We start from the raw sequence: 19,872 nt of genomic DNA on the forward strand, positions 1-19,872 counted from the left end.
TTCCTCCGCTTTTTGAAAAAGGGGACCACGTTGGCCCTTTTCCAGTCCTCTGGGACTTGGCCCGTGCGCCACAAGAGTTCAAATATTCCCGCCAGTGGCTCTGCAATGACGTCGGCCAGTGCCTGCAGCACCCTCGGATGGAGCTCATCCGGGCCTGCCGACTTAAAGGCATCCAGTTCCTCCAAGTACCTCTGCACCACCTCAGGGTCTACACATGGCAGTCTGGCGCCTTGCTGCTGCCTCTCTACAACCCCAGTGAGAGACTTGTCGTGCCCCTCACTTAGGAACACTGAGGCAAAGAACTCGTTGAGAAGTTCAGCCTTGTCCCCTCTATCTGTCACCAATTGCTTCTGCCCATTTAGCAGGGGTCCTATTCCTCCCTGGGCCTTCCTTTTACTCCCTATATATCTAAAAAACAATTTCTTGTTGTCCTTTACTTGGGTTGCCATCCTCAGCTCCATGGTAGCTTTGGCCCGCCTAACTGCCTCCCTACAAGCACGAGCAGAGGAGGTATATTCATCTTTAGTGATCTCACCCTGTTTCCACTTTTTATGTGCTCCCCTTTTGGCCCTTAAGCTGCCCTGGATTTCTCTGGTCAGCCAGGGAAGCCTCCTGGCTCCTTTCCCTCTTTTGCCTCGCTCGGGGATCGTCTTGCTTTGTGCCCAAAGGATCCTTTCCTTAAGGCACGGCCACCCTTCTTGGGCTTCCATTTCTTCAAATCTCCTACTCTGCAGTGCATCCTTGACTAATCGCCTGAGTTCATTGAAATCAGCTTTCCTAAAGTCTAGCACTTTCACCCTACTAGTTACCTTACCCCCTCGCCGTCTTATGGTGAATTCTATTATTAGGTGATCACTGTCCCCCAGATGGCTACCGATCTGTAGGTCCCCTACCATGTCATCCCCCGTTGCCAATACCAGATCCAGTATGGCATTCCCCCTAGTGGGACCGTGTACCTCCTGTGTCAGGTGGAGGTCCTGTACACAGGTTAGAAACCTGCGTGAGCGGTGGGACTTTGCCCTCTGTGACTCCCAGCAGATGTCTGGTTAGTTTAGGTCCCCCATGACTACCGCCTCTTTAGCTTTTATGGTCTCTGAGAGTTGCCTCAGGAGCCCCAAATCTTTCTTCCCCTTGGTGTGGGGGTCTGTAGCAGACCCCTACCACCAAATCCCTTTCCTCCTTGCCCCCCCCCCCCCCCCCGTGTAGCCTAACCCACAATCCTTCTACTTCCTCGTCCTTGGATTCCGTCTTGATGAGGGTCAATGTATATTGCTCATTGACATAGAGCGCCACCCCTCCACCTTTCTTCCCCGACCTGTCCTTTCTGTACAATCTATAGCCCTCAATATGTACTGCCCAGTCATGGGATGAATCCCACCAGGTTTCCGTTAGCCCCACTAAGGCATAGGTGTTTTGTGCAAGCAGGAGCGCTAGTTCATCCTGCTTGTTCCCCATGCTCCTAGCATTAGTATATAGGCACTTGAGCCCTGCGACTGGTGCCTTTGCTGCCCCCCCGCTCTGAGTCCCAAGGGGCCCTTTGATTCAGACAAGACAGTCTGAAACAACTGGACTAAAAAAACACCAAGAAGCTCACAAAGTTTCCTGAGCCTTTTCTTTTTATTGGGACCATTTTTTTCTTTTGAGACAAGGGACAGCTGAACTTCAACAGATTGCACCCAAGCACCACACCTTCACCGTACCTTCTTTTTTATTTTCTCAAATAAATCAGGACTGATTTCCTACAGTGCATTAACAGTTGCAAATTGGTGACTAGGCAGCACCTGCCACATTAAAAATATTTCCTGTTCCGATTTAAAAATGGTAAAATATTCAACAAGTACGACAGATCAGATCAGTAGACTAAATGAAAAAGTTTATTCCTCCAGCCAGCTCGCACCAGGAAAGGGTAAGGGCCAAGTCCTCTCAGTGTAGAAGAGCACCAGGCACAAGGTGAAAAGTTTTTTTACACTGTTTATTGTTCGATTGTGCACGTCCGGTTTGACGCTGAGCACGCCAACTACCGCTAGGATCATTTGGATACAGGAGATCTTCATGCGTGGAGATGGAGATTAACCCTTTCAAACGCCCATGGAGCTTCAATTTACAGACGCAACCAAATTGCACCACAAACAGCCTCAAACTGGCCCCACAACCTACGGCTAAAGCAAGCTACAGCCAAGCCACTGACCAAACTGAGCACAAACCTGCATTTCTACACCAACACTGACAACCCAACTCAGAAAACTCTACATGCTACCTTCAGTCACATCTATTTTGATCAACTCCTGAACTAGCAAAGCCAAACAACCTGCAAAAACCTAGACTGCCACATATCAATACGCACTAGCACAACACAACCTCACTGCCTACAAATCGGGGCCAACCCGATACGCACGCCTCAACCTCACTGCCTACAAATTAGGTCCAATGCAATACGCACAACTCCTCAACCTCACTGCCTACAAATTGGGTCCAACCCAATACGCGCACCTCAACCTCACTGCCTACAAATAGGGCCAAACCCAAGACCGAGTCCATGGTGCAACTTGAAGCGTGCAGCAGCTTGCTCCTACTGAGCGTTTGAAAGTGTAGAGATGCACATGACAGTCTCCACCATCTGTACTTATCTAAGCATACATTAAACATGTGCCTCTCTTCCTCCTGTCCACACCAACCCACACTTGTTGTTTCCGAGCTTTCTTGTCCTGCTTCTGCTCCTCCTCCTCCAGCTGCTCTTCAGGGACCTGCAAGAGTACACAAAACAGAAGTGGAGTTGGCTGGCAATGAACTGCACACACCACTAAAAATATACACGAATGTCGCTCACGCCGCCCATTATACTCACGAGCTTGGAGACCTTTTAAAAGAAGGGGGGTGTGACCGGCTTCCTGCTTGCAGGGAGGTCCCACTGCTCCAAGGCTCCCTCAGCCACGTTGGCTCTTACGTGACTGAGAGCCAAGGGCAGGGCGATCACTGTGTCCAGAGTCCCTTTCCTTCGCACCCACCTCACACCATCCCAGTCTTTGTTCTTGCAGTGCTGGAAAGACTCGGTGGTGCAGGGGTAAGTCAGCACAGCCTGAGTGCATCTCGAGCAGCTGCAGCTTCTCCCTTTTCAGCCCTGCCGTGAAGGGGTTCCTGCAGCCTCCCTGCAATCCCTAGGTAACCCCTCTGCCCAACCTCACAAAGTAGCCTAAGTGTCACAGAGCACTGGGGTGCCCTGGGCCTGAAGGGGGGAAACTGCCCACCTGGGGGTTGCCAAGGTAACCAAAGGTCAGCTGACCAGAGGGGCAGGGCCTGGCTCCTATATAAAGCACAGAGCAAATGGCTGAGGCAGTTCCCTGCCAGCAGCCAGAGAGGCAGGAGCTCCCTAAGCCAGGATATGGGAAGAAGCAAGACTGCAGGTACAGCTTATGGCAGCTCGAGGCTTGAGCAGTGTTGTTTTAGCCAGGCGGCTTCAATTTACGTTACAGCCCAGGGGCTTGTGTTTTGTTGTTACAAGACGGGTGGTTTGGGTGAGGCTATTAGGGGTTGGAGGAGGCCTCGTAGGGGACTCGCAGCGAAGCGCGAGGACCCCAGCGCCAGCGGGCGCAGCACACAGGGTGCATAGACCCCAGCCCTGGAGAGGGGCATTTGAGAGGCCCTAGCATGGGCGTGGCGAGCCCCAGAGCGGGGCACTATTGAGCAGCCCCAGTGCAGGTGGGGTGAGCCCCAGGAAGGTTGGCAACTATTGAGAAGCCCAAGTGTGGACACAGAGAGCCCCAAAAAGGGGGTACTATTATTGAGAAGCCCAAGTTGGGCACGGCAAGTCCCAGAGAGGGGGCTGCATGATTAAGAAGCCCAAGTGTGGGCACGGCAAGCCCTAGACAGGGGGCAACGTTATTGGGAAGCCCAAGTGGGACACGGCAAGCCCTAGACAGGAGGCAATGTCATTGGGAAGCCTCAGATAGGGGGCAGCAGTACAAGAAGTCCAAGTTGGGCAAGGTGAACCCCAGGCAGAGGGCAGCATAATTAGGAAGCCCAAGTGGGGCAAGGTGAACCCCAGACAAAGGGGTTCATCATCAGGAGGCCCAAAGGTGGGCACAGAGAAGGAGGGCCCAGGGAGGACAGGAAGGGGCCAAATAGGGACAGAATAGAGATAACAGCGATTCCATCTGCGAGGCTTGGGCTGCGGTATTGGGGAGGAAAGGAGCCGCAGACAGCGCCCCCTAGCGATGGGGCAGTATAAGGGCAGCCTCCCACCAATTAATTAATCAAGATCAAGGCATGGCAAGTGAGGAGGTGGGCAGTTGCCCAGAGACAGGTGCATGGGCCACATTAAGGGCGGCCCAGAGCGATGACCTGTCACACTAAGATTTGGAGAAAGCAGGGCGGGAGACCTGTGCCTTGCTTATAAGCCAACAGACCCAGGAGGTCCTGGCACTCCAAGCTTTCCACGGCTCTCATACCCCAAGTCTTTACCCATACTCTCTCACCTTTGTCTCCCAGTGGGCTGGCACTGTTTTCTGCCCTGGTTATAGGATAACTCCTATTTGTCTGTTGTCTTCTCTGCTTCTTCCTCTGGAGGCAAAAAGGACAAGACAGAAACGGGATGTGAGTCAGCACGATGGAAGATGGGTCTGCAGGCCCCAATTTCTCTCCCTCTTTTACCCTTACCTGGACCTGTAGCCACTGTCCTCTGTCTGCAGAAAGTGGGGAGGGCAGACATCTGTGGTCTGGGCTGCCGACATCTGGGCCAGCGAGGAACAGAGTGCGAAGGGCCAGGACTTTGGACAGAAGTGCTAGGACGGCACCGTGAAGGTGACCACAGACACCGGCAACCTTGCTTACAGGGCAGTGCTCCGCACACAGCTGGCTGCGGGGCATGAAGCCCAGAGAAAACCTGTAAAGCCTTGAATGCCAGCTGACGGGTGCCTCAGGCAGTCTCAATCAGGGCTCAAAGCAGCCCCGTGTCTGGGGACACAAAGGTTCAGCCTCCCATCACGACTGTCACAGAGCCCAAAGGGCTAAAGGAGGCCTCCTCCCCCAAGGTCAGAGGGGTTGGGGGGGCGCAGCCCTGTTTAGAGTGCGAGAAGAGACCATCTCAATGGTGCCAGGAGCAGCAGAGTAGAGGAGCAGAGGCCTGGACCTGAGTTACAGGAAGGTCACGAAGCCTCAGGGGTCCCAGCGCACCCCGTACCCTCCACAAGCCTGCAACCTTCCCTGTAGTCTGTGGGTATCATCTGTGGCCAACCTCACCGAGTGGGACGAGACCCGACCCGGAGAATCAAGGGGGCCTGGACCCTGCTTACAGGCTGCAGGCCGGGGGTGGGGGCGCAGAGCAACGGCTGGCCAAGTGCCAGGGCACTCGTCCCCAGGGACTCGGGTGGGGAATACGTGGCTGTCTCTCAAGGAGGGCAGGAACTGCACTCGAGCTACCAAGTGCCCAAAGGAACCCAAAAAGAGGGGGTCTAAGGCCTGTACCCTGGAATACAGGGAGGCCGTGTGCCCAAAAGTATTAGGGAGGGGGCCTAATGCTCCGAGACCAAAAGGCCTGGAAATCCGTCCCCCTAGGTATGGAGGTGGGAGGAGAAGGCTACGAGGACGCATCTCGCCCCTTTTCCAGCACTGGGAAGAAAATAAAGTACGCTGCAGCGATTTTTTTAACAACAAAAAGAAAATAACAAACGCTTTCACTCCCAGGCGCCCCTCTCTCTCGCTCTCCACACACTGACAAGGGAAAAAGTGTTCCCAGGCTGGAAAGGAGCTCGATGCTGCAAACTGCTTGACCTCGAACCTTACCCTGAAAATCCTCCTCCGCTCCCAGGGGGCAAGAAGAGAAGGCTGAGACCGGTGCCCTCGTTACAGGGCCCGGGCCGCCTGGGGAGTCAGGCTGCCTGCGGTGGGCAAAAGGGAGAGGCGCAGAGCCCTGCTTACAGGGGGCACCGCCAGGCCAGGGAAAGGACAGAGCTGTCCACAAAGGCACACTGTGACCTGGACCCTGCTTACAGGGCAGGCCACAGCTCTGCAGAAGCCAGCCCTCCACCAAGAGACACAGGACTTGCACCCTCCCTACAGGGCACGGTCCGTCTCACTCGCCACACTGCCCACGGGGGGGCAAAGGCAAAGAGCCCTGTTTGCAGTGGGGGCCGCCAGGCCAGGCAAAGGAAAGGGCTGTCCCCAAAGGCACACAGAAACCTGAACCATGCTTACAGGGCGGTCCACAGCTCTGCAGAACCTAGCTGTGCAACAGGATGCACAGGACTTCCACCCTTGTTACAGGGCACAGTCCGTCTGGCTAGCCACACTGCCCAAGAGGGGCAAAAGGGAAAGGCCCAGAGCCCTGCTTACAGGCAGGGCCGGTCACGACTGGCAAAGGACAGAGCTGCCCCCAAAGGCACATTGAGACCTGGACCCTGCTTACAGGGCGGTCCACTGCTCTGTGCAATCCAGCCCTGCACCGAGGGACGTGGGACTCACACCCTCCTTACAGGGTGGCCTAGCTGTCTGGATGTGGAGTGCCAGGCATAGATGCATGAAAAAGGAGCGGTGCCTGGACACAGGGATTGGAGAGGAGGCCACAGGCTTCAACCCAGACCACGGGAAGGTCATCAAGCTCTGGGGTCTAAGGAGTTAGCTGTCACCCCACGAGACTCGGCTCCGGTCTGCAAGGCTGCCCTGCGGCACAGCGCTGCAGACTGCTCCGGCTATCTACGCCAGTGGAAGGAGGCTACGTCCACCCTGCTTACAGGGGCTCCTCTCCGACTGGCTGGGAACAGCAGTGGACTTTGACTCCCAATTACAGGACGTCCAATGCTAGGAACATCAAACTGCCTGTCATTCTTACACGGTAAGACGCACCATGCACCCTGCTTACAGGAGGCTGCGCCCCTGGCAGTCATGTCTGGCAGCTGGCCCGGGACCCGCTTACAGGGCGGCCCCGCTGCACAAGACCACCAACTAGATCCACAGCCTTTACAAACGAGGTGGCGGTGACACACGCCTTGCTTACAGGGTTGTCCACCTTCCACCCGACTGCCGCAGAAGTGCAAAAGCATCAAAGGCACAAGCTCGTTACTGCGCTACAGGGAGCTCATGCAGCCAAAATTTGGCTAATACATGACTGATACTTAAAAGCAGGGGGATCACTCTGTCCAGAGTCCTTTTCCTTCGCGTCCTATTTTCCTGGCTTTTCTTCCTGGTGTGCTTCGCCCGCTGCTTGTCTGTCTGGCAGCTGCAAAAAGGAAAAACAAAAGAAATAAGGACCCTCCCCCGACAAAGAAAGAGAGACACAGTCTGGGTGTAAGGCATGGGGCCAGAGACTGAGACAGGGAGTGGTAATGTCTGTTTGGTCCTTCTCTGCCACCCCTGTTGATCCGTCGTCTTCTGTTTGACAGCGGGGCGAACAGGAATCTCCTTGTTCAGCTCCCAAAGACTGGGTCAGCTGGAAATGGAAAGCCATGGGCCACAAGCCTACAGGCCCAACTCGTACCACATCACAAGATACTGCAGCACGAGGCACCTGCAATTCTACTTACAGGATGGTGCCACCCCTGCAAACACCAGCTGCCACGGCACAAGGCTGACCAAACGCTGGTTGCTCAGGCGGTGCGGTTCAAGGAAACGAGCATCCGCACATGAGGAGGACAATGGGCAGAAACTACAACTTCCTCGACAGCAAAGTCAAACCCCTCAACGGACCAAAAAAACATTCAAAACACCTGCATTCCAGTTGGGGATGTAACCAAACCCCAGGTAACAGCAGTGAGTGGGGGAAGGAACGACCGCCTGCTTGCGGCTGCCAGACCGAACCCAAGTGACAGCAAGCTCACAACGCCCAGTGTCCTCAAGAGCTTGCTGCCTTGTAAAAACGAAGCGGACGAGACATGCCTCTGGTTTACAAGATCCTCAGTACTCCACCTAAAACATATCTGCGTATGACAACATCATGAACTAAGACACGAATCCTGCTCATAAGAAGGTGCCAACAAACCACTTCCAAGCCCCCCAATCCCAAGGTCTATGGCTTGGCAAAGGGACCGAAAATAAAAAAAGGGGCCGCATCCAAACTCCCTTACCTTTGCATGGTTTTCTTCCCTCCTTGTCAGCCGACTCCTGCTTGTGCACCACCTTTCCAGCTGCTCCCATCAGGGCCTACGATAAACGGAGACACACACTGCATTTAACCCACCATGTTGAAAAACAAGTCTATGGGCTGCAACTTCTCTCCCACTTTAAGCCATACCTGAATCTGCTGCCAATCTGTGCTCTATCCATGGAGATGGGGGAGGGCAGATGCCTGCGGGCTCGGCTGCCGACATCTGGGCCAGCCAGGAGCAGAGTGCGATGGGCCAGGACTCTGGACAGAAGTGCTAGGACGGCACCGTGAAGGTGACCACAGACACCAGCAACCTTGCTTATAGGACGGTGCTCCCTGCACACAGCTGGCTGCGGGGCATGAAGCCCAGAGAAAACCTGTAAAGCCCTGAATGCCAGCTGACGGGCGCCTCAGGCGGTCTCAATCAGGGCTCAAAGCAGCCCCGTGTCTGGGGACACAAAGGTTCAGCCTCCCATCACGACTGTCACAGAGCCCAAAGGGCTAAAGGAGGCCTCCTCCCCCAAGGTCAGAGGGGTTGGGGGGGCACAGCCCTGTTTACAGGGTGCGAGAAGAGACCATCTCAATGGTGCCAGGAGCAGAGACCTGGACCTGAGTTACAGGAAGGTCACGAAGCCTCAGGGGTCCCAGCGCACCCAGTATCCTCCAAAAGTCTACAACCTTCCCTGTAGTCTGTGGGTATCATCTGTGGCCAACCTCACCGAGTGGGACGAGACCCGACCCGGAGAATCAAGGGGGCCTGGACCCTGCTTACAGGCTGCAGGCCGGGGGTGGGGGCGCAGAGCAACGGCTGGCCAAGTGCCAGGGCACTCGTCCCCAGGGACTCGGGTGGGGAATACGTGGCTGTCTCTCAAGGAGGGCAGGAACTGCACTCGAGCTACCAAGTGCCCAAAGGAACCCAAAAAGAGGGGGTCTAAGGCCTGTACCCTGGAATACAGGGAGGCCGTGTGCCCAAAAGTATTAGAGAGGGGGCCTAATGCTCCGAGACCAAAAGGCCTGGAAGTCCGTCCCCCTAGGTATGGAGGTGAGAGGAGAAGGCTACAAGGACGCATCTCGCCCCTTTTCCAGCACTGGGAAGAAAATAAAGTACGCTGCAGCGATTTTAACAACAAAAAGAAGATAACAAATGCTTTCGCTCCCAGGCGCAGCACCACTCTCTCGCTCTCCACACACTGACAAGGGAAAAAGTGTTCCCAGGCTGGAAAGGAGCTCGATGCTGCAAACTGCTTGACCTCAAACCTTACCCTGAAAATCCTCCTCCGCTCCCAGGGGGCGAGAAGGCTGAGACCGGTGCCCGCGTTACAGGGCCCGGCCCGCCTGGGGAGTCAGGCTGCCCACGGTGGGGAAAAGGGAGAGGCGCAGAGCCCTGCTTACAGGGGGCGCCGCCAGGCCAGGGAAAGGACAGAGCTGTCCACAAAGGCACACTGTGACCTGGACCCTGCTTACAGGGCGGGCCACAGCTCTGCAGAAGCCAGCCCTCCATCAAGTGACACGGGACTCGCTCCCTTCGTTACAGGGCACAGTCCGTCTCACTCGCCACACTGCCCATAGGAGGCAAAAGGAAAAGGCCAAGCCCTGCTTATGGGGAGGGCTGTCAGACCAGGGAAAGGACAAAGCTGTCCACAAAAGCACATTGTGACCTGCACCCTGCTTACAGGGTGGTCCACTGCTCTGCAGAACCTAGTTCTCCACCAAGAGACGTGCGGTTCGCACCCTCGTTACAGGGCACGGTCCATCTGACTAGCCACACTGCCCACGGGGGGGGGGGCAAAAGGCAAAGGCCCAGAACCCTGTTTACAGGGAAGACGGCCAGGGCAAAGAACAGAGCTGTCCCCAAAGGCACAGAGACCTGGGCCCTGCTTACAGGGCGGTCCACTGCTCTGTGCTATTTAGCCCTCGACTGGGGCACGGGACTTGCACCCTTGTTACAGGGCGGTCCAGGGGTCCAGACATCTAGTGTCAGACACACATGCATGAAAAAGGACAGGTGCCTGCACACAGGGCTCAGAGAGGAGGCCACAGACTTCAACCCAGACCACAGGAAAGTCAAGCTCTGGTGTCTAAAGAGTTTGCTGTCATCCCATGAGACTCGGCTCTGGTCTGCAAGGCCGCCCTGCGGCACAATGCTGCAAACTGCTCCGGCTATCTAAGACCAGTGGAAGGAGTCCACCCTGCTTACAGGGGCTCCTCTCCGACCGGCCGGGAATAGCCACTGATTACAGGGTGGGGCTGTGCTGTGCAAGACCACCAACCAGATCCGTGGCCTTTACAAACATGATGGTGGTGACAACTTGATTACAGGGTTGTCCACCTTCCACCTGACTGCTGCAAAAGTGCAACAACATCAAGGGCAGAGACTCGTTTCTGAGTTACAGGGAGCTCGCCCAAAGGCTCACAAAGCTGAAATTTGGCTAAGACGTGATCGAGACCTAAAGGCAGAGATGCCACTGTCCAGAGTCCCTTTCCTTCACATCCCGTTTCTCTGACTGGCTTTTCTCCTACCTCGCCTCTTCCCCCATCTGCATCTCCTTCCGGTTCTTCCGAGGCCTGCAAGCACAGGGACCGAGATGGGCTGTAAGCGAACAGAGCCAGAGCATACATCTAGCGGCTTGAACTCTTAATGCACTTAGTATTCTCTGGAAACTTGCAGCCTCCCCCGTAACGCACAGGCAATACCTCTGGCCAGCCTCAGAAAGTAGCCTCAGACAAGCAATAAAGGCAGGGTACCTGAACCTTGCTCCCAGACTAGCGGCACGGGAAATCCCATCCCAAACCTTCCAAATCCCAGGGCGTGCAACTTAGCAATGAAACGCGTGGAAGGGACACTCCCTGTGTCCAATTTCTCTTACCTTTACCTCCTGTTTGGCTGGGCTGGCCTTCTTCCCTCCCGGTCAGCTCACTGCTGCTCGTCTGCTTGTCCTTCCTGGGGCGATGCACATTGACCCTCAGAGGGGACCGGTCTCGTGGGATTCAGGGCTGCAGCCTCAGGTGGCCGGTCCAGTCAAGCGATGTCTTTCATCAATCCCTTTCCAGCGAGGGATTCAGCATCCCGGGTGACCAGCTCGGACACTCAGCATGCAGTGGTTACAAGGGAACCACTGCAGAAACGAAAGCGGGCAGCGGGCGGGGAAACTTGGAGGTGAAATAACAGGAAAGGAGATGAGAGAAACAGCGCAGCGGGGAAGGATGAACTTGGAGGTGAAAGGCACCAGACACCAAGGAGGTGCCTGGCAGATCAACTTTATTTGTCCATTAAATAGCAGGCAAATTCACACCTGCTTTTCTCTGGTCTTCTCTGCTGGTTTTCTTTGGCGGCACCCCGTGTGCTCGTGCTTCCCCATGGGATGGCCTTGAGGGCATAAGCCCCCTCAAGTGACCACCAGTGCTTGACCGCCCACAGAGCTAGGCAGCACCACGCCTAGCTCGGGCTTGGGGGTGTGAAAGACTGTCAGTGCTTGACCCTTTTGCGAGCAGGGCAGCACCACACCGCAGCTCGGCAAGATGACCCCGAGCAGACAGCGGCGACCTCCAGGCCTTTGCCCGCTGCAGCCCCAAGTGACGCCTTAAAGAGGGACCGTGGGCCAAGCCCAAGGGGCCTGGCCCGTGGCCCCCCCCCAAAGGCCTTAAGTGAGAACTACAGGGGTTCAGACCAGACCCACTGCCGACCCGAACTGTACCTTAAGGGAGGACAGCGGGGGCCTACGGACCTTGCCGCTGCCCCCCACAAATGGCACCTTAGGGGATGGCTGCGGGGGCCCTCCGGCCCTCCCTGCTGCTGGCCCAAATGATGCCTTGAGAGGACCGCGGGCAGAGACAAACCGCCCCTGCCCACGGCCCCCCTAAATGACACCTTAAGGGGGCAGCAGAGCTGGCTACGGACCTGAGCCTCCGCCCCCCTGTGACACCTTAAGGGAAAGCTGCGGCCGAGGCCCAGGGACCTCGCCCACCGCCCCCAACGGTGCCCTCAGGGAAGGAACAGAAACGTGCAAGCCCGGCCACTGCCCACCCTGCAGGTCACCGGTGCTTGACCGAGAACAAGCCACGCAGCACCCACGTGGCTCGGGACGTCACTCCCCACAGCCTTTCACAGCCCCGGGCCTGCAGAGGGGCCGTAGGTCCCCAACTGCAGCCCACGTGCCCCACCCCGCCCCGCCCCGCCCACCCCGGCACAGAGCGGGCAGGGAGCTCCGCGGCTCCGCCTCACCTCCTCGGGGCGCCGCCGCCGCCTCTTCAGGGCTCTTCCGGGGTTACCGCTCCCCCCCGCTGGCCAGCTCCACCAGCTCTTCTCCGCCCGTCTCCTCCTCCTGCCGCGCGAGGCAGGCGCCGCTGCCGCTTCAGGGCGCTTCTGGGGTTACCGCTCCCCCCCGCTGGCCAGCTCCACCAGCTCTTCTCTGCCCCCCGCCGCCGTCCGTCACCGAGTCCGCCCGTGTGCGCGGCACGCGGCCCTTTATACTCTTGGCCCCCGATGGGGGACCAATAGGAACCCCCGGGGAGGGGCCAGTCCCCCTCAGCGCCCACTTTCTCACCTTGTCGCTAGGGCACGTGGGGGGAAACTTTCCTCTTGCCGTCTCCTGATTGGCGGGGAGGGAAACGCCCCAGCCAATCAGACCGCGCCGTTCTGCCCCAGCTCACGGGGCCGCGGCATGGCTGCCACGTGCGCGGTCTGGCTCTGCGCAGCGTCACGTGGTGCCTGTCCGCGCACCCTGGCTGCGCCGCCCGGCGCGAAGCGGGCTTTGCCGGCGTTGCCGTGCTTCCTGCCGGCCGCGTCGCAGCGCGGGGCGGGCAGCGCCCGGAAGGGTTTTTTTCTGGTTCTGTTTTGTTGGGGGGAGGGGTCTGCTCTGTGTGGCTGCGCAGCAAACCTGTGCTACCGGGCTTGAGGCGTGTTAACGTGCATGGGGACACAACGTTATCTGTAACTACCCGCATCGCTCCCCCTCTGCTTGCGGGGATGGCCGCGCTGCTCTAGTGCGTGTTGTGCACGCGCGCGCACACTTATTGGCACACATCGCCGCCGTTTCCAGTTTCCCGCCACTTCCGCCCCGCTCCTCTCCACACGCGGCGGTGCAAAACCGGGTGCCCCCGCGGCTTGTTCCCGCTCTTCCCGCCCCGCGGTTCTCGTTGCTTTCTTTCCCGCTTGCTTTTTATTGTGAAAGAAGGCGGGGGAGGGGGGGGATGCCGTGCAAACGCCGCGAGCGAGGAGAGCCCCGGCCCGGCCCGGCCCGGCCCGCGCTATGGGACCGCCAAGGATCGCAGGCGGACCAATCGGCGCACAGAACGGCATCCCTCCCAGCCAATCGCCGCACGACCTCCTGTGGGGACCAGGGCTGGGCTCCGGCTCCGCGCCCCGCGCAGGCGCGTGGTGGGCTGAGACTGGCGGGAAGGTGCGAGCATAGCGCTGGGACACTGCACCCAGGGACCAGGGCTCGGAGGCACAGCTGGCTCCCACTTCCCTCCCTCCCCTTCCCTTTCCTTAATCATGAAGGGGACTTCACTAACAAAGTGCTCTTGTTTCTGGAAGCTGGCTGCTCCACTGCACCCCCCGACGCTGCAGGAGACAGGCCCCCCAAAAGGTGGTAGGCAGCACTAATAACCCTTTCAAGCTGGCGGAGGTTTCCAGCTCCACTTTATTGAAAAGCAAAAGGTAATTTTTGAACACAGTGGCTCGCCCGAGAGCATTTCCCAGGTGCGATGCAGAGCAGACGAGGACTCGAGCTGGTGTCAGCGCTGAGCAATGCTCCTCCTCGCGCTGGTTTAGGGCCCCGCTTGCGTGCAACCACATGGAGCAAGGCTCCAAAGTCTGCAAAGGTGTTTGGGGAACGTTCCTGAATCTCCTTGATGGACTTGATGTCAAACCCAGCATTTTAATGGCTTCTTCCACTGACTCCTGGTCCAGGTCCAGGCAGGAGAAGCTGCGCTGGTCAACCACGTAGCAGGTTTCTTTCAACACGGTCACCATTACCAGGGGTCCCCCTGGCTTTAGCAGGGAGCTGATGTTCTTCAGAGCAGCGCGAAATGCGCCCAGGTCTTTGCAGGCAGCTTCCAAGCACAGCGCGGAGAGCAGCGTCCCGGGGGCCAGAGGGCCGGGCTTCCTCACATCGCGCTTCAGAGCCTGCTTCACTTTCTTCCTCAGTTTCTCTTCCTTCTCAGCCCACTTTTCCCTGGGAGGAAATATTGAGTGCATGAAACCGCTCAGTCACCTGCCTGCCTAGAGGCTTGTGTGGATAGAAAAGGGAGGGCGTTCAATGAAACTGAAAAGCAGTGCCTTGAAGAGGGGATGCTCCCCCCCCACCATTATACACAACGAGGCTGTAGACCTTACTGCCACAAGAAGCCATTGAGGCCATGGCCAGGCACCTGCACTTGTTCCCAGACAGAGAAAGGCCCCTAACTCTGAGCTCAGGGTCCCCAGAGGGAGACTCGGGGTGCACATGCACTGCACACTGGAGGAGCAAGGGCATCCTGTGAGAATGCCTGTGTCGATCCCCAGTCGCCTCCAGGTTTTCGCGAGTCCCTGAAGTCCAGCTGTGGTCCCCCCCCACCCCCATGCCTGTTCAATGTAATGGCTTTCAGCCATGTCTCCCGATTTTTCATCCCTGAGGGGCCACTGAGTTGTGAGGGAGCCAGACACATTTTCTCACTGCCATTATATTTTTAAAATATATAACTGTTTAATTCATTTTGAATTTATTTTCGGCCATATTATTTTAATTCTTGGGGAAACGGTGAGTCAGTGACGGTCAGCACATTTCCCAGCACATTTGGCTGGAGGGAGGGAATGAATATTTTTGAACTGTTGAAACAAAAATGCATTTGACTAAGTGGAGGCTTCTGACTGACATAAGATACAAAGCTACTCTTGCTTTTGGCTGATCCACATCCAAAAACAAAAAATGTACCGAAGGAAAAACCCTTGCTCAGTGCTGCCGTCCCGTGGCGCCGGGGAAAGCCAGCCCTGCTCGGGGCAGGGCTGAGCCAGGAGCCGCGGGGCTTGGCGGAGGTGGCGGGCCCGGCCTGCGGGACGCGGTGCTTGCAGGGCTGGAGAAGAGGTGCGGAGCGGCGTGAGCCGGCGCTGCTCCATGGGGCAGTGGGGCTTGCTGGGGGGTAGGGCTATGTTCTGAATGCTGGCGGGTTTAAGGGAGTTGGGCGCCTGGCTGCTGTTTGGGTAAGATTGGGAAACTTTTCCGCCTTCACTGAGACGCAGTTGTTGCCATCGGGGAAGCCTTAAGGTCCGAGATAGAGGTGGCTCTGATGTCTGGTCACCTCCAGGGTTGGGCAGCAGTCGAGTCGGGGTTTTCGGGTAACAGCATTGGATTCAGGCTCCCGGCTTGCAACCTGAGCCCCACTTTACCTGCCCAAGGTCCCTTTTTGTTGTGGCTCTGCCCCTGCATCTCAATCTGCACCCCACTTCCACGCACCAGGTGTTATGTAACAGGTCCCCCTTTCACGCAGGTGCAGTGATGCTCCCTTGGCTAAGTAAAGCAAGGGAAGTCTGAGAGGAGTCTAAGATGGTCCTAGGGTCTGCATTACTACAGGAACACAACCCCATATTTAACCAGCTCCCGGGGCCCAAGGCCTGTGGCGCACCCTTGGTCTCTCCAGCTGTCTCCCTCCTATGTCACAGTGATAGTGCAGGGTTTTTATTATCTCGATCTCTATATTGCGCGCTCGCTCTCTCTCTCTCTCTCTCTCTCTCCACCTGATTTGGCTGTACTTGCACCTCTGCCCGAGCCCTGGCACCCTGGCAGTGTGAGTACTACAATGTGGCCAACCTGCTGTCCCTTTAATTGCTGTGGCCAGAGGCACCGGGTCAAGAGGCATAGCCGACAAGCTGCTCACCAGGAGAGCTTGCTAGCCTGGTGGGGAGAGTGCTGGCTTAGGGCCTTGGTATCATGGGTTCAAATCCCACCCTGGCACTGTGAGAAAGTACCCTGAATAAACTGGTCTCTGGGAAAAGTTCTTTACTTCCAGGCCCCCAACTCTTTCATTGCTGGGCCCAGAGGCATCGAGATAAGAGGCGCACCCGACAAGTCCTTAACAAGAAGAGGTAGCTGGTGTTGTGGGTGAGGTGCTGGCTTGAGACTGGGAATTATGGGTTCAAATCCCACCCTGGCACTGTGAGTAAGTACCATTAATAAGATGGTCTCTGGGACAAGTTCTTTACTCCCAGGGCCCCTGACTCTTTCATTGCTGGGCCCAGAGGCATCGAGATAAGAGGCGCACCCGACAAATCCTTAACAAGAAGAGGTAGCTGGTGTTGTGGGTGAGGTGCTGGCTTGAGACTGGGAATTATGGGTTCAAATCCCACCCTGGCACTGAGAGTAAGTACCATTAATAAGATGGTCTCTGGGACAAATTCTTTACTCCCGGGGCCCCTGACTCTTTCATTGCTGCCGCCAGAGGCACCGAGATAAGAGGCGCACCCGACAGGTGTCTGAGAAGGAGAGCTTGCTGGCCTTGTGGGTGAGGCGCTGCCTTGAGACACTGGAGGCATGGGTTCTAGTCCCGTGCGTGTCTGGGCTGGTGAGTGATCCTATGTGAGCCCAAGACCCATGGCCTGGGTGCCCCCCTAGCTGTGCTGTTTGAGCGCACAGCAGCTGGGGTTGGCTCCATGCTGCTGCTCAGCGTGACTTAGGCTGCTGGTTACTGTTTGTCACCTGACCTTTTGGAGGTCACGGAGAGGTCGCCCGGGTCTGGGGGCGTCCGGTTTTGGCACTCCAAATGTACATGTACAGTGTACAGTTGTACGTCCAGTTTACAGTCGTCCAGGTGAACGTAAAACCAGACTAGTCATGTCCACGTGGACTTCTACATTCACCTGGACGACTGTACACTGGACGTATGACTGTACACTGTACATGTACATTTGGAGTGCCAAAACCGGACGCCCCCAGACCCGGGCGACCTCTCCGTGACCTCCAAAAGGTCAGGTGACAAACAGTAACCAGCAGCCTAAGTCACGCTGAGCAGCAGCATGGAGCCAACCCCAGCTGCTGTGCGCTCAAACAGCACAGCTAGGGGGGCACCCAGGCCATGGGTCTTGGGCTCACACAGGATCACTCACCAGCCCAGACACGCATGGGACTAGAACCCATGCCTCCAGCGTCTCAAGGCAGCGCCTCACCCACAAGGCCAGCAAGCTCTCCTTGCTGAGGACCTGTCGGGTGCGCCTCTTATCTCGGTGCCTCTGGCCACAGCAATGAAAGAGTCCAGGGCCCCAGGAGTAAAGAACTTGTCCCAGAGACCAGCTTATTAATGGTACTTACTCACAGTGCCAGGGTGGGATTTGAACCCATAATTCCCAGTCTCAATCCAGCACCTCACCCACAACACCAGCTACCTCTTCTTGTTAAGGATTTGTCGGGTGCGCCTCTTATCTCGATGCCTCTGGGCCCAGCAATGAAAGAGTCGGGGGCCTGGAAGTAAAGAACTTTTCCCACAGACCAGTTTATTCAGGGTACTTTCTCACAGTGCCAGGGTGGGATTTGAACCCATGATACCAAGGCCCTAAGCCAGCACCCTCCCCACCAGGCTAGCAAGCTCTCCTGGTGAGCAGGCTGTCGGCTACGCCTCTTGACCCGGTGCCTCTGGCCACAGCAATTAAAGGGACAGCAGGTTGGCCACATTGTAGTACTCAGACTGCCAGGGTGCCAGGGCTCGGGCAGAGGTGCAAGTACAGCCAAATCAGGTGGAGAGAGAGAGCGAGAGAGAGAGAGCGAGCGCGCAATATAGAGATCGAGATAATAAAAACCCTGCACTAGCACTGTGACATAGGAGGGAGACAGCTGGAGAGACCAAGGGTGCGCCACAGGCCTTGGGCCCCAGCCCTCCCCGGGAGCTGGTTAATATGGGGTTGTGTTCCTGTAGTAATGCAGACCCTAGGACCATCTTAGACTCCTCTCAGACTTCCCTTGCTTTACCGTCACTGACTCACCGTTTCCCCAAGAATTAAAATAATATGGCCGAAAATAAATTCAAAATGAATTAAAAAGTTATATATTTTAAAAATATAATGGCAGTGAGAAAATGTGTCTGGCTCCCTCACAACTCAGTGGCCCCTCAGGGATGAAAAATCGGGAGACATGGCTGAAAGCCATTACATTGAACAGGCATGGGGGTGGGGGGGGACCACAGCTGGACTTCAGGGACTCGCGAAAACCTGGAGGCGACTGGGGATCGACACAGGCATTCTCGTTCTCGCAAGGGGACAAGTGCATCTTCCCACTGCCGTGACCCAGCCCGGTACAGAAAGAGCACCCACCGTGCTAGTAGAAGAAGCAAGACTCGTACCAGAGGCATTCAGAGACTACGGTCTGAAACACTGCAACTAAAAAACACCAAGAAGCTGAGAAGTTAGTCCTAAATATTTTACTTTTATTGGGACCAGTTTCTCTTTTTAGACAGGGATCAGCTGGACTTCCACAGATCATACCAAAGCATCACTACTTCGCTGTACCTTATTTTCAGTTCCTCACAGAATCGGGACTGATTTCCTACCGGGCATTAACAATTGTGAACTGACGACTAGGAACCATCTGTTACACAGTCTCTTACCGCTTGTAAGTCACAACAGGAAATAGCTGCAGTAAACGAGCAGGAACACAGGTCGGATGGGTAGACAGAATGAAAAGGTTTATTCCTTCAGCCAGCCTCAGTAGGAAGGATAATGACCCAATCGTCTCAGTGCAGAAACGCACCAGCCACAAGGAGAAAAGTTTTTTATACCATTTATTATTCGACCGTGTACATCTTAGGCCCGCTTGTTCCTACCGCCTTCACAATGACCGCATCAACTAACTTTATGATCGTTTGGACACAGGACAAGATCTTTGTCCCAATTGGAGTTGGAGATTAACACTTTCAAGCACCCATGGAGACTTCACTTCCAGACACAAACAAACTGGACCACAAACAGCCTCAAATTGGCCCCGCAACCTCCAGCCAAAGCAGCTACAGCCAAGCCACGAACAGAACCGAGCACAAACCTGCGTTTCTACACTACCACCGAGACCCGCTCAACAAGAAAAACCTACACGCTGCCTTCAGTCGCATCTATTTGGATCAACCGCTTAACTAGCAAAGCCAAACAACCCGCAAAACCCTCAACTGCCGCATATCAGTACGCACAACCGGCACAATGCCTCAGCCTCGCCACGCACAATCGGCGCCAACCCAAGACCGAATGCACGGTGCAACTTGAAGCGTGGGGCTGCTTGCTCCTAATGGGCGTTTGAAAGTGGAGAGATGCACACCGTCTCCATCAGGACTCGTCTAAGCATGCATTAACAATTCCCCTCCCTCCCTCCCTCCCTCCCTCCCGCCCACCCCAACCCACACTATTTGTTCCCCAGTTTCTTTTCCTGCTTCCGTTCACTCTTGTCCAGCTGCCCTTCAGGGACCTGCAATAGTACACAAGACAGAAGTCCAGCTGACTGGCAATGAATTGCACACCCCCCATAACATATACAGTAATGTAGCTCACACCGCCTATTGTACTCTCAAGCTTGCTGTCCTTTCAAAACAAGGGGTGTGTGACATACGTCCGGTTTCCTAAATGAGGGGTACCCCGCTAGCACTCACCCGTGTATGACAACAGGAGGACCTAAGGCACGAATCTTGTGTATAAGGGGGTCCCACCGCTCCAAACCTTCCACGACATGTTCATCACAAGGTCAACAACTTGGGGATACAACTTGCAGAGAGGACAGACATTGTGTTCGAACTCCTTTACCTTCTCTCCGGGTGGGCTCACGTGGGTCTCCTCCCTCCTTAGTGACTAACTG

General features: G+C 56.1%; 1 protein-coding gene and 2 long non-coding RNA genes across 7 annotated transcripts in view; 2 read left to right on the plus strand and 1 right to left on the minus strand.

The window, feature by feature from the left end:
- Positions 1 to 19,872, plus strand: part of LRRC38 (leucine rich repeat containing 38) — a 258,878-nt gene that overhangs the window by 136,751 nt on the left and 102,255 nt on the right. The window lies entirely within an intron of this gene.
- LOC132244677 (uncharacterized) lies at positions 1,853 to 13,262 on the minus strand. Of its 3 annotated transcripts, none has more exons than XR_009456392.1 (6): positions 10,942 to 13,262; positions 8,222 to 10,639; positions 8,055 to 8,130; positions 4,654 to 7,210; positions 4,473 to 4,557; positions 1,853 to 2,744 (listed from the first exon to the last, which is right to left on the minus strand). It is a non-coding gene; the product is annotated as an uncharacterized LOC132244677 (long non-coding RNA). The 3 variants fall into 3 exon arrangements; XR_009456393.1 differs by having other exon boundaries at positions 8,222 to 10,664; XR_009456394.1 differs by lacking the exon at positions 8,222 to 10,639 and having other exon boundaries at positions 10,942 to 13,250.
- LOC132244678 (uncharacterized) lies at positions 2,744 to 5,740 on the plus strand. Its single transcript, XR_009456395.1, has 2 exons — positions 2,744 to 3,401; positions 4,564 to 5,740. It is a non-coding gene; the product is annotated as an uncharacterized LOC132244678 (long non-coding RNA).

Source organism: Alligator mississippiensis, chromosome 13, assembly GCF_030867095.1.
Source record: "Alligator mississippiensis isolate rAllMis1 chromosome 13, rAllMis1, whole genome shotgun sequence".
Taxonomy (NCBI): Eukaryota; Metazoa; Chordata; order Crocodylia; family Alligatoridae; genus Alligator; species Alligator mississippiensis.